General features: G+C 44.8%; 1 protein-coding gene across 5 annotated transcripts in view; it reads right to left on the bottom strand.

Moving 5' to 3' along the window:
* DAAM1 (dishevelled associated activator of morphogenesis 1) overlaps positions 1–13470 on the bottom strand; it is a 178292-nt gene extending 164822 nt beyond the window's left edge. For 2 of the 5 annotated variants that reach the window (XR_006293399.1, XM_043556270.1), the window contains exon 1: positions 13325–13456. The gene's annotated coding sequence lies outside the window, so the exon portion shown is untranslated. Of the gene's footprint in view, positions 1–13324 lie in introns of all 5 variants that reach the window. The other 3 variants (XM_043556271.1, XM_043556273.1, XM_043556272.1) reach the window with 2 other exon arrangements.
* Between the last annotated feature and the right edge of the window lie 325 nt (positions 13471–13795).

Here is a 13795-nt window from a genome sequence, read left to right as displayed (position 1 = left end):
CTATATTCTTTCTATTAGTCATTCTCCCTTTAAAACCATGTAATGCTAACAAATTCTTCTCTAGCACAGGAAACATTGGTCACCTAGAACACCAAAATCAGCACTTGGGGAAGAAAAGAACTGGGGGGCAGAAGACTTGATCTACAGGCATAACAAATACTGGAAAAACTGTGGATTTGGGATTGTAGAGTACTGCTTCCTATAACTGATGCTATGAACATTCCTTTGAAAACCCGGACATGATCCGAATACACAAGACATGAAACTACTTGCCAGTGAAAGCAAAAAAAATCTTTCATTGGAGACACTCTTCACCTATTGCACAATGTAATTTGCTTATTTCAGGAGCAGAAGACAGAGGATGATCTGAGCTTTATTTAAGTAAAACAAGAGTTCTTGTATTCCAAGGGAAAAAATCTGGAATTTAAAATAGCATTCTTAAGGGTTCACACCCAACATTAAAACATATTTTACAAGCCAAATGAATGAATGAACAAATGAATGAATGATATTTTAAGGTGTTGCTTCCGTGGTTTATGACATAGTCCATAAAATGGCCAGTATACTATCTCCCCCCTGAAACTTAGTTACTCCCTTGCCTCTGCTATGCTTGAATGAAATCTGGATCTGAAATTCTAAGTAGAATCCAAGTAAAAGGAGGTATTTTATTCTATTTCCCACCTTTGGTAGTTATAACACTGGAACTTTGTAGTCTGGGCTCTGTGGTGGCACATGACATAGGTTAAGGAAGGAAACTTGCAACAAACAAATCTACCCTATGTTTATGAAGCCAAAAGAGTCTGATGAGAAACTCACTGAGTGAAATCTAGCTGTGAAATATCTAGATCCTCTCTAGGATCTGAATTTTCTAGAACAGAAGCTAGTAAGAGCACCTACTACTACTTTCACCCACTTTCGGGCAAAGGCACCCTGGTGTTGGCCATTTGTAATAGGGTGGTTTCTGCTTCCTTTTCTTTGAAACAACCGGTTAATGTGCAAATTCAATCTCCTAGGGAATCATCTTGAAAAGAAGATAAGGTCTCAAGTTTTTCAGATCTTTTGCTCTTCCCACTCATTTTCAGTCCTGGCTAAATATCAGAATTACCTGGGGAGTTTCAAGAATCCTGGAGATTGGGTCCAAACCCGGACATTTACTAAATCAGAATCCTGAGGCATCTTTTTATATCCACCAGAGGATATTCTGACTCACATCCAGGGCGGAGAACCAACAGCCAGCCTTCGGAAGTCCTGCCCAACCCTCTGAGAAAGGACTTTGGCTTCTCTTTTAACTGAAACGGTGTGCTTCCCTAAGCGTTATCGTCTCATTAGTTGCTCAAGAACTGAATTTGGGTTGGTTAATTAAAACTTCGGGGCGCCTGGGTGGCTCAGTCGGTTAAGCATCCAACTTCGGCTCAGGTCATGATCTCACAGTTCGTGAGTTCGAGCCCCGCGTCAGGCTCTGTGCTGACAGCTAAGAGCCTGGAGCCTGCTTCATATTCTGTGTCTCCCTCTCTCTCTGCCCCTTCCCTGCTCATGCTGTGTCTCTCTCTGTCTCAAAAATAAATTAACATTAAAAAAAAAAATTAAAAACTTCACAACATTCCCCCCATGTACACTGAAATTCTTCCCGATGCTCTTCTGAGAGTCAAGTTTGAGTGTTGCCAAAGCTCAAGTTTTAGACTCAAGTTTTAAAGACATTCTTGGTTGAGGGAGAGGTGGAAAAAAAAAAAACACAAAAAACAAAACAAACAAACAAAAAAAAAAACCCCATCACTCTGTTAATCTTTTTCAGAGTTCTTCCCACACTGCTAATGTGAGATAAGCTGTCATTTTTAAAGGTTGAAGCCCCCCCTCCCCTTTTCTAAGCATTCTGGCCTTTGACAATAATGACAGAGCAAACCTTTTCTTTCCCCAAAGCCTCATCTTCCTTATCCACAGATAACATTACTGACCTACCAACACAGGCCATGGGCTTCAAAGTTGTTTACCCACTAGCTCTGGTAGGCTTGCCCTGACCCAGCATCAGTGTCTCAGAGAGTCCCCTGTTGTGACCAAGAATATGTCCTTAAAATGTGGCTGGCCTCCCAGGCAGTGGTCACGGAAGAATGGAGAAATGACCCCACAGGGTCTAATCCACTGACCTTTACTTTGCTCTCACCAACTGCCCAAATAAATAAAAACAGCAGGGTAGCTTAGTTTCCCAGATGAATTCCAATTTATCCCTAAATATCTAAGCCTGGTCCAATGTTTAAAAGTTCTCAGGCCATCCAAAATCTGTCAACTGGCTCCCAACCAAGGCCAATTTTGCCCTCCCAGGGACCTTTGGCAATGTCTGGAGACATTTTTGGTTGTTACAACTGGAGGAAAGGTTGTTACTGGCATCTAGTGGGTAGAGGCCAAGGTTGCTGCTAAACATCCTACGGTACACAGTATTGCCCCCACAACAAAGAATTATCCTGTCCAAAATGCCAATAGCACTGAGGTTCAGATACCCTGGATTGAGTCGTTTACCAGACCACTGGTTTGAAGAGACTCTTGTTACCAGTAGCTTACAATACAAACTGGGGGCTCAGGTCATGAACTCATGGTTCACAAGTTCGGGTCCCACATCAGGTTTGCTGACAGCGCAAAACCCACTTAGGGGGCTCTCAAAAATAATAAATAAATTAAATTAAATAAGGATCACAAACTCAAATGCCTTCAAGGTCCAAGGAGATAAAGAAATATTGCATTGAACAAAGTGGCTATGTATGAGGCACTAGGGTGTGGTGAGGCCTGTGCCAAATGAGAACGTAAACACTCGCTAAAATCATTCAATTTTTTAAAATAACACTGGGTTAGTCAAACAAAACATGACAGCTGGCTACATCCATCCTGTATACCACTGGTAGTCAAACTCTGGTTTAAAGAGTCTATCAATTTAAACAGAACTGGATGATCACCCAAAGACATTTTCTAGCCTTGTCCCTTATACCCTATGGAACTTCCTGAGCCCCCAAGCTGGGGAACAGGACGAGAAGCTGTTCAACTAAGAACAGATCGGGATCTGGGGCTCCTGGGTGGCTCAGTCTGTTGCGCATCTGACTTGGGCTCAGGTCATGATCTCACAGTTTGTGAGATGGAGCCCCATGTTGGGCTCTGTGCTGACAGCTCAGAGCCTGGAGCCTGCTTCAGATTCTGTGCCTCCCTCTCTCTCTGCCCCTCCCATGTTCTTGCTTAGTCTCTCTCTTTCTCTCTCAAAAATGAATAAACATAAGAAAAAAAAAAGAAAAAAGAACAGAAGAGGGATCAGATTTTAAGGGTTTAGTTTCAGAGTCTCTTAGTGCTAAGAGCAGGGGCCAATATCGGAAACTCTGAAGGTGAGAAAATGGAGGTACCCCCCCCCACACACACACTGATCTCCATTCTAGGGAAATCCACTGGCTATTATAATCATCAATATTACACAATGCCATACAAGTAAGGTCATTATTTAACGATGACACCATTCACACAAAATTTTAGAATTTTCACAACAGTTCATGATGAGGAAACTGAGGCCCGGGAATTTCAAATGAATTGCAAAGATTACCCACATCTGAACTTAAAATTAATTGGTGTGTCTTTTTTTCTCTGTGTAATTGCAACACAGCAACCAAATGGTGACGAGATTTCATTTCAAGGTGTCAAACACTCATGACTAAACTCTCTACCAACATAAGTAAGTTCTACATAAATGTTAGATTTAAGCCTACTCATCACCATCCTCTTTTCTCATCAAAAACACATTAACATGTTTGCCCCAAGTCACCGTTTTAAGATCTCGTTTCCACATAACAGAAGAATTGAAAACAGGTTAAATATCTCCAGCCCTCCTTTCAGATCAGGCTGTAGAGAGGAAAGCCAAGTCAGCAAATGGAACACAAGAAGAAGGAAGCTCGGATCAGATCTGAATATCCCCACGTGTATGCATGCTTTCTGCTGGAGGAATTCCTGGCCCGAGGAGACAGTATAAACAAAACGCGATCCAGAGGGAAACAAATGATAAGATAAGTGAGACCCAATAACTCCCTCTGTCCTCCCCTCCACCTACTTCCCCCAACATATTCCATCAGAAAAACAATGTGAGCTCGGGAGGATTCAAATGTAAGCAGCCCCCCCTCTGCTACCACACAGCTCCCTTTTCTCAATTAGGGGGTTAGGGGTAAGACGCGCTCCTTGGTGAGGTCAGTGATTGTGGCTCCCCTCACATGAAACCTGGCCCATGGAAGACAACCTTGTCCTTTTCCCACAAGGAGGCTATGAGCACAGGACTGACAAGGAGGCAATTCACTGCTCTTCCAGACTCAAATTACAATCCAAGGAGTGTAGTAGGCAAAGGTGGAGTGAGGAAGAAAGGTGGCTTCAGTCACAGCCTGAAAAGAAACTGGGTCAAACTAAAAATAGTATTTTATTTTTTTAAATTTCAAACCAGTCCCTTAGCAGAAAATGTCAGAGGCAAGGCAGTTTCTTGCCACAGTTCTTGGAACTTCTATAGTTGGAAATGTCACCTACACACAGACTGTTAAGCCCTAAATGGGTCATAGGGGTTTTCTAGTCCAATCCAATCCCTATTCTTAATGTTTAAAATATGAAAATATAATAACAGGCCTTTCATTTAACGTTCTGAGAACATGATGCAGTCTCGGCCATCGCCTTCAATTCCAGCCCAATTCATTCCACACTGTCTCAGACTTCTTCAAATTACCACTGAGTGCAAGTAGCAGGGTTGAGGACTGCTAATGCAAACAAGATTGCATATAAACAGAATGGGAAAGAAGCCAAATGTTATTGTTGTTTCTTCTGCCGTCATCATCCTAAGTCAAATAGCCACTAATATGGAGTAACTGTAGCTGCATTAAAAAAAAAGAAATGCTAAGGGCGAAACTGTATGACATTTTCTGTATCCACAATTTCACCAACTTTCGAGAGGAGAGAATGCAAGAGGGACCTTCAAACGGTTTAAACTGTCTACATCATTTCCTTGAACTTTTTACAATATTTTTTTGTAATAAATTCTCAATATTTAGAAGAGCCCTAGGTGTAATCCTCTTGTTGCAGAACTACAGGCTCTAATTAACTAACTCATGTCTAATCATTTCACTGCTTGGTTTTGCAGATCTCTATGAAACAAATACATTTAGATACATATGAACAATCTAACCAGTGAATGATGCTGACCACTATCCCTCACTCTTCTCCTAGGATGCAAATCTGCAGGGGTTTTAGGGAAGAAGAGTGAAGCCAAGAAATGGCACAAAAACATCTACTAATGACTTGGGTCACATCCCCAAGAAACAGAAAAGACCAAGGCTACGGGGCTTTGGCAAAGTTTTATTTAGGAAGCTGCTCTTAGTTCTGACCCACTCTTCATAGAAGGACACCTGTCAGAAGCATACAATTCCTTGGCAAATTGTTGGCAAAGCTTTACCTCTAACTTATGGGGTCTAAAAAAACTAAGACCCCCACCTTTTGCCCCTTGAAGTGATGGCTATGCATTAATATATCCACAGTGTACTATCTGGTCTCCTCTGTTGCCAGGAAGGAGCATGATGAACTAAAACCGGGCAGGAGGGAGGGGCCCTGGCTGGCTCAGTTGGTAAAGCATGTGATTCAATCTCAGGTTTGTGAGTTCAAGCCCCACATTGGGCATGGAGCCTACTTAAAAAAAAAAAACAAAACAAAAAAACAGTAAATATAAAATTTTTTTTTTTAAAGCTAAGATTATAGGTACAGTTTGTGGCTCCAAAACAAGACAAAACTAACCCATGGCCCTGACCTGGTTTGTAGGTCACTAACAAGCTGAGCATAGCCAAAAAGCCAGAATATAGAACCCATTTCAAAAAACAAAAGATGGGCATCTCTTATTGCCCAGACAATGCCCAAAGCTCAGATCTGGGCTATCTACTCTTGGAAGCCTAAATTCAGAAAGCCCATCAGATGGGCAATATTTGCCAATTGCACAGATTTTTTTTTTTTCTTTCAGAAATGAAAAGGACAAAGACCAGTTTAATAGTTGACCCTAATTATGTACCTGGCAGAATAAAAGGTACCTTCAATTCCAATCCTGGTGCAATTTATAGAACAGAATGAACTCAGGTTATTACTAACGGTGACTGACATACTTAGGAAGTGTAAGAAGATGAATGAAAAAAAAAAAAAGCTTCTAAAATCAGTGTCTGTTGAATGAATGAATATTATGTTTGAACAACTTATCAGCTTAATAAGCCTCTTGTTTTCATTTCCTTTTCCTGGCAATATACTGTTAGGGCATAACTTTTCTATTATTTCCCTAAATGACACAGTTTTGAGTTTTACTCAATTGTCTTCATTAAATATTGTCAAAGGGGCAAAATATCCAGTTTTAAGCCAAAAGGAAAAGATCTATTGTAAGTTAGGAAATCGTACCAACTGCATTAAAAATTGAACCTGCTTCCCTGGGTTTCCACATTTAATTCACAATAGGGGCTAAGGTTTAAAAGAACTGCAATCGTATATTTGGCACCAAATTTGCTCCACTGTAAAAATAAATAAAAGTCTCTCTTCTGAGGTGAGAAATAAAAAAGCTTATTTTAATATCTAAGGATAAACCAATATTAGATTACATGTCTGACTACTACTCAAGTTTTCATTATTTTCTTTTCAAAAGAGCTTTTACAATTTATGTTAAAAGACAACAAGGAGGAAGAAAGCTAAGAAGTTATGGGAGTCAGCTTCTGGAGCTCTGTTCTGGGTGAGAAGGTTTTTTTTTTTTTTAGATAAGAGATTCAACCTATTGGAAAGTTATCTCAGTTAACAAATACAGTCTAATGCTGGACAGGCTCCAAATAGATTTAGAGATGGCATATAAGAGCATTTCTTTTTTCAAATAATTTGCCTATCACCCACACAGCAAAAAGGAGGGAGTTCAAAAGTTTTATCATTCAAATACACAGATGCAACATTTTTAATCCTCTGCAACAGTTTCTGCTCCAGAAAGTCAGACTTTAAGAAACTATTCAATGAAGGGGCACCTGGGTGGCTCTGGTGGTTAAGCATCCAACTCTTGATCTCAGCTCTGGTCATGTTCTCACAGTTCATGAGTTCAAGCCCCATATTGGGCTCTGCACTGATGGTGCAGAGCCTGCTTGGGATTCTGTCTCTCCTTCTCTCTGACCACCACCCCCCTGCCCTGTCCCGCCTTGTGCTCACTCTCTCTCCCAAAATAAATAAATAAACTTTAAAAAAATTAAAAAAAAGAAACCATTAAATGCAGAAGCATTTTTACTCTCAATGAACCCAGCACTTACTGACCCAGCACTGTTTCAGAAGAGAGACAAAGGAAGTTACGATTCCCCCTAACTCGATGGAGAGAAAAGAACACACAGGAAAACCAGAGGCAAGGCAACAGTGTAGGGGTGCAGAGAACTAGGCTGCCTAGGTCCCTAACCTAGTCTGCCACTTACCAGTTGCGGGACCTGAGCTAGGCAAGTTCCTTAACTTCTTCATGCCTCAGTTTCTTCCTTTGTAAAATGGTGATGATGGTACCTTCTCATACAATTGGTGAGAGGAGTCAATGGTTAAGCCCATGTAAAGTATTAGGAAGGTCCTGGTTCAAGGTAAGCACCTCACATACCTTGACTATCAGCATCGTGTCAGCTATGTTAAGTTCTGTGGTCAGGCTAAGGGCTCTGAGGAGGAAGGACAGAGGGGGGTGGTAAAAGCTGAGGCAGGGAAGGCTTCCTGGTATCTGTGGCACTCAAGATGGATCTGAGAGCACAAGGAGAATTTAGAAACTCAGAGGAGCACACATTCCAAATGAGTGGAGCCATTACTGGACAAAGTCACAGATGGTGTAAAAACCAGGAGTGCTGAAACATCAACAAGGAAAATAATGCTCACCAAAGCTGCATATGTATTTGGCGACCTCAGATGAACCGCGGGGAAGGGGGGAGGCCTCCGTATACTTGCTGCAGTGCTCCTGGATTCAGCGTTTTAACTAATTTTTGGATGTGTGTACTATGAACGCAAACTCATTCTGAAATGCTCAGTTCTCCCCTCCCGGAACAGTGGAAAGGATGCCAGACAATAAAAAGGTAAACTCTTTTTTTTTTTTTTTCCTGCAAAAATAGTCTGCTAGAGTAGAATGTAGGTCACCCAAATCAACTTGCATCTCATTTGCATCCGTCCCCGCTCTCAGTGGTGGTACTTACTAAGTGGTGGCTTGGAGGAATCAGAGGGACGGGGAGGCAATTCAGATCCATCCTTCACTTCCAATCTCTATCAGCCACTCTAAACACAACCTACTGAAGAAGCCAGTGAATGTGACCTCACAGGAAGTATCCTCCACCCGAGCCTGCCCCATCCACCAGATGTTACTCTCAAGCCACATACAGAAACTCCCCTCCTTATAGATTTCTTCTTTTTTATGTCTATTTACTTAATTTTTTTTTTTTTTAGGGTTGGGGCTCCTGGCTGGCTCAGTCGGTTAAGCAGCTGACTTTGGCTCAGGTCATGATCTCAAGGTTTGTGAGTTCAAGCCCCACGTCAGGCTCTGTGCTGACAGCTCGGAGCCTGGAGCTTGCTTCGGATTCTCTCTGCCCCTCCCCTACGCATGCACACGTTCTCTCTCTCTCAAAAATAAACATTAAATTTTTTTTTTTTAATTTTTAGTGTTTATTTACTTATTTAGGCACACAGAGAGAGTGAGCGAGCGTGCACAAGCTGGGGAGGGGGCAGTAAGAGAGGGAGACAGAGAATCTCAAACAGGCTCCACACTGTCAGTGCAGAGCCCGATGTAGGGCTTGAACTCACAAACTGTGAGATCATGACCTGCGTCTGTTAAGAGTCGGACACTTTGACTGAGCCACCCAGGTGCCCCTAATATTTATTTTTGAGAGAGAGAGAGAGAGAGAGAGAGAGAGAGAACACGCATGCACATGCAGGGGAGGGGCAGAGAGAGAGACAGAGGGACAAAGGATCCAAAGCAAGCTCTGTGCTGAGAGCAGAGAGTCTGATGTAGGGCTCGAACTCAAGAACTGAGATCACCCAAGCTTACCGATTTCTTAAATAGTACCTGTGGTATCAGCTGCCTCTAAACTGAGCTCTCAGGGAAACCATTAAGAACAGATGCTGTGAGTGTTAGAATACATTTCACTTGGAAGAATTCCTCCATTACCACGTTAGAACTCGAAATGCCAATGTAAGTGACAGTAGTCCACATTCCTGATGCAAAGAAGAAAAATCACAAAATGAAATATAAGAATTTTCATTTTGACCGTGCCCCCTCTGGAGTTTAAGCAAGTTTGCTAACCTAAAGTGGCAAAGGTGCCTGCAATTATTTCCTGCAATAATATAAGGATAGGCTTAAAACTTGGAAATACCAGGAGTATGACATGAAGCCAGGGAGGGCCCCACAGAAGTTACAACTCTGTGATTATTTCCTGAACCAAACACCTAAGGCTCTCAGTGGTACCAGGCTTTGTTGGAAAAGCTGGGTCTCCCTGATCCAACAGCTGTAACTTTTTAAGTGATTTCACAGAAGACCTCAAGATTCTCAAGCCAAAACCACTCTTTATGACATCCCCAAAATATTTACACGATGAAACACTTTCAATCTTAACCATGTTTTGTTTGTAAACAGCTTATTTGTTCTGATGACCATAATACCAACACTAAAAGCAGGCTTTTAAACAAAGTAGTTCAAATAAAACCACACACAGACACACAGGCATTCGTGACACCCAGAGCCTATCCACAGAGCGAGAAAGCCAGGATTCAAATTCCTTGGCACCTACTAAGCTCCTGTAAGCACCACCCAAGGACACGACCCACTGCTGATATCATGCCTCCTCGCTAATTTATACTTCTGAAAACCCACAGAATCTGACTAGTGGATGATAACACAACGTTACAAATATTGGACAAATCTCTCCTACTCCGTTCTTCTCTCACATGAGCCAGCCTGGGACAACCGATCCTGTTTATGAGAAAACTCCTCCACAGATGAGAAAGCTACTGTCCAGCTCCTCTACCCCAATGGTGCCTCCGGTGCCATGGTGGCCTGGCAAAAGCCTCTAGTTATCTCTGCCTTAGTCTCTCTCTCTCTCTCTCTCTCTCTCCTTTCCTACACCTCCTGGGAAAGTTATCTGGGCCAGGGAGAGAACAAGAGACATCTAGAAATGCCGGCTGTGGGGTAATAAGAATTGCATTAAGACCTGTAACAAGAATTTTAGAGAAAAAAAAAAAAAGAAAGTCTATGTGAGTGAATGTATTCTAACAGCAAATAATTACAAAATACATCAATTTCAGACACATGGAAGGCCTTCTGTACTTCAGGTCACATGCTACATAGGCGTTTTCATTTATGCTGAGATGAAACTACTTCACAGAAAGCTAAAGGAGTATTACCATTGATGCCAGAAGTACCAGTGGAAAGAATGCAATCTTGAATCTCCAATCATGGCTCTACTATTGACTCAACAAATACTTATTAAATACCTGCCAATGGTCAAACACTAATTGCTAGAGAGACGGGGAAGGACAAGACAAAGACCCTGCCCTCAAAGACCTTGGGGGTTGGGGGGGGGGGGGGGTGGAACACATTAGAATTGCTGTCAGAATTACAGGGACACAAGAAAAATCAGACAATCGAAGGAGATGTTCAGTCAATGATAAGTTCTAGGACAAAAACAGTGACAATTTCTGATTGTTTCCTCATGAGGATGTAACCGCCTACTTAAAACAAGACGATGAAATGTCAACCACTTGGCAGTCAATGTCCCCAAGCATCTACCTGCACAAGAATGCACATGCATACACATTCACAGATACAGCCTTGTTCCCCCTTAACTGCGATGTCTGTGATAATCCACTTTGGCATGTAACAAAAGCAGAAGGTAAACAAAATATTTGTGTAATTCAATTACACTGAATGCAATTAGATTACAAATAACTGCATTCATCAAGAATCTATAAAAAGACAAACCCTGAACAATTAATTCTACAATAAAAGGATAAATAGAAGTCCAGATACAGGGATAACACTAGTAATATTAGAAATATCATCACAACTAGTCAAATGGCTGCCTTGCCTACCTTGAAGGATTGCCATGAAGAGCCAGGCTGGTTTGTCAAGTGAGTCATACCAATAAGGCTCAGAGATATTAACCCAATGCCACAGTGTCAGAAGTGGAATTTAACTCATCTTCAGATTATTTTGAGAAAAGACAATGACCAAGTCCTTTGTAGAGTCACAAGATTTTATACCTAGAATCAACTTTGGGAAACCCTCTATAGCCCCTCTCCCACGTTACTAAGGACCCAGGTCCCCTGAAGTGAAGAATTACCCCAGAGTGGGGTAGCCAGCAATGACAGGGCTAGAGAATGACCCAGCCCTCCTAGATCCCTGCCCAGCCTGCTTCATTCTCAAGGATCTGCATCCTTTAGGCAGGCAGCAGGCTTCTAGATTTTATAGGAACCACAAGGCATGACATGGACTTCCAGAATTCAATTTCAGTTATTAACTGTTCCTATAAACTTCCAGAGAGCTGCACCTAGGGCAAATCGAGGCCCTTTACTGGTGGCCAGAGAGCTCTCTCTTCATGCAAAACAGAGGACACGCCCTCCTTGAGAAATATGCCTCCAACTCGGGTCAGGTACATTATTAGGGAAATTATGCATCTAGCCTGAAAGGGAAAGAGCATGCCTCAGGAAAAAGGCTCCAGCATTACTTCTGGAGAGAGGAGGGTCCAAGGTATGGGCACACGAGACGGAAAGGGGTCTAGAACTGTGTCCAAGCTATTTCCAAGAGAATGGAGGCCTGGGCTGTGGAAAGGGTGAAGAAGAGAGAGCAGCTGGGCCCGGAACGAGCATTTGACCACACCCACTGGCCACGCCCTCCCAGCTGCCCGCAGAGCCACAACGAATTGAAACAGCAGTGGGAGCAGTTAAGATTCCGACGGCAGGAGTCGCCATGGCAACGGGATTCGTCTCGCAGACAAACTCCGCTTCAATTCACTAGATCCTTCTCCAGTCTCTCAAGCAACTACCAACTCATTGAGCGCAAAACGGTCACGGGTAGCATATGCTCTTGATGCTTTCCTGCGGGTGGAGATGGGGTAGGGGACCAAGCTAGAGGAAATAAAGCGCAAGTATCAATTCCTGGGCCCACCAAAATATTTTATGGGGGCAAAAAAACAAACAAAAAACCGGAACATCCCATCACCAGGCTGTGAGCGACTTGAGAACAGAGCCATTAGCTGGGTTTGATGAATGAGTGAGTGAGTATGCGAAAGAATGAGGGTGCTAGGAAAGGAAATCCAGAGGACTTTTATAGAGTTCTCGGGCCCCAAGCACGTCTCAAGTCGGAGGGCAAGCCCATTTGCAAGCAGTTGGATTTTCGACACCAGATGGTTCCTATTGCCCAGCCCTCCTGCCCCACAGCGAGCCTCATCATTAGATTGTTCGACACCCCGCACCGCCTAACCAACTCCCAGCCCAAGGCTCCGGGCAGACGCTTCGCCCCAGCTCAGGTGCTCTTTGTGGAGGGAGCAATCCGGACAGGGGAAACAAGATGCACCTTTCCCAGGGGGACGAGAGGGGCGAGCGCCCTGCGGCGCCCCGAACCCGCTCCGCAGGCGGCGCAGACTCCGCTTCCCGCTGTCCGCCAACACCCCTTGGTCTTTCCGCAGCGCGGGGTTTCCCTCCTCTCCTGCGAGACCTTTAGCTTCCAACTTTCGCGGAATTACAGTCACCTCGTCCCTTTTTCAAATAAAGCTCGAAGCGAGGGCTGCAGGGATGGTTGGGGTTCTGCTCGGACGCGGGCGGGCACACGAGTTGCCACCTCCGAGTCCACCACGCCTGCCTCGGAGCCTCCCGGGCCAGCAGCTCCCGACCGCGGGCAGGGCCCCCAGCCGAGGCCACGACCCCCGGCGCCCCGAAGCCCCAGCCTCGAGAGCCTACAGCAAGGCGGCGAATGGTACCCTGCCTGCTCTTTTGGCATCCCAGCGCCTCAGAAAGAAAGGAGGGAGGGACCCCCGTCCTCGGGGGCGCCTTCCTCCGGGCTTGCCTTGCTTTTCGCCGCGCTTGCAGCCATTTTCCCAAACCCAGCTTGGCAGCCGGGAGCTGTCTAGGTCCCGTTCCCACCCAGACCCAACCTGAAGGACGGGTTTAATATTTACCTACTGGCCCTGGGGCTCCGGGGAGGCAGCGGGAGGGCGCGCCGCGAACCCAGCGCCCGGCCCGAAGTAGCGCGCCCACCCCCACGCCACCGCGCGGTGCTACTTAATGAATGAGTGCGGCGGGCGAGGCGGCACGTCCCCCTTACCTGAGCAGCCCCTGCATGCTGGAAAGGCGGCTCTGCGCTCCGGGTACAATGGGATCCGGTTAAACAGTTTCCTTCACAGCCGCTCGTAGGTTACCAACTCGCAGGTGACATCACCCTCTCCTCGCCTGATAGGATACAATGTGGCGCCCACTGCGCATGGACTCCCCAGCCGGGCCCGCACACCCCTGGGAGTTGTAGTCTCGATCTCAAAGGCACAGCCCGAGTAGCTACGCTAACCAGGGTTCACGGAACTACACTTCCCGTCGCATTCCTCGGCCGCTTCGTCCCCGCCCCCTGATCCCGCCCCCCTCCGGACCCGCCCCCTCCCCGCCCTCCAGCCTTGCAGTGTTAGTAGTGGTCGTTCAAGAAGCTGAGTTGCGGACACCGCGGCGAGGGGGAGGGCACCCTGCGGTCGTGACCTTTGACTTGACCTCCATTCTGCCCGGTGAGGGCTCTGAGGGCCGCCAGGGG

The sequence above is a fragment of the Prionailurus bengalensis genome, chromosome B3, assembly GCF_016509475.1.
Source record: "Prionailurus bengalensis isolate Pbe53 chromosome B3, Fcat_Pben_1.1_paternal_pri, whole genome shotgun sequence".
NCBI classification, from domain to species: domain Eukaryota; kingdom Metazoa; phylum Chordata; class Mammalia; order Carnivora; family Felidae; genus Prionailurus; species Prionailurus bengalensis.
Note: the sequence above shows the minus strand (reverse complement) of the source record. Positions and strands in the feature narration are given on the sequence as shown.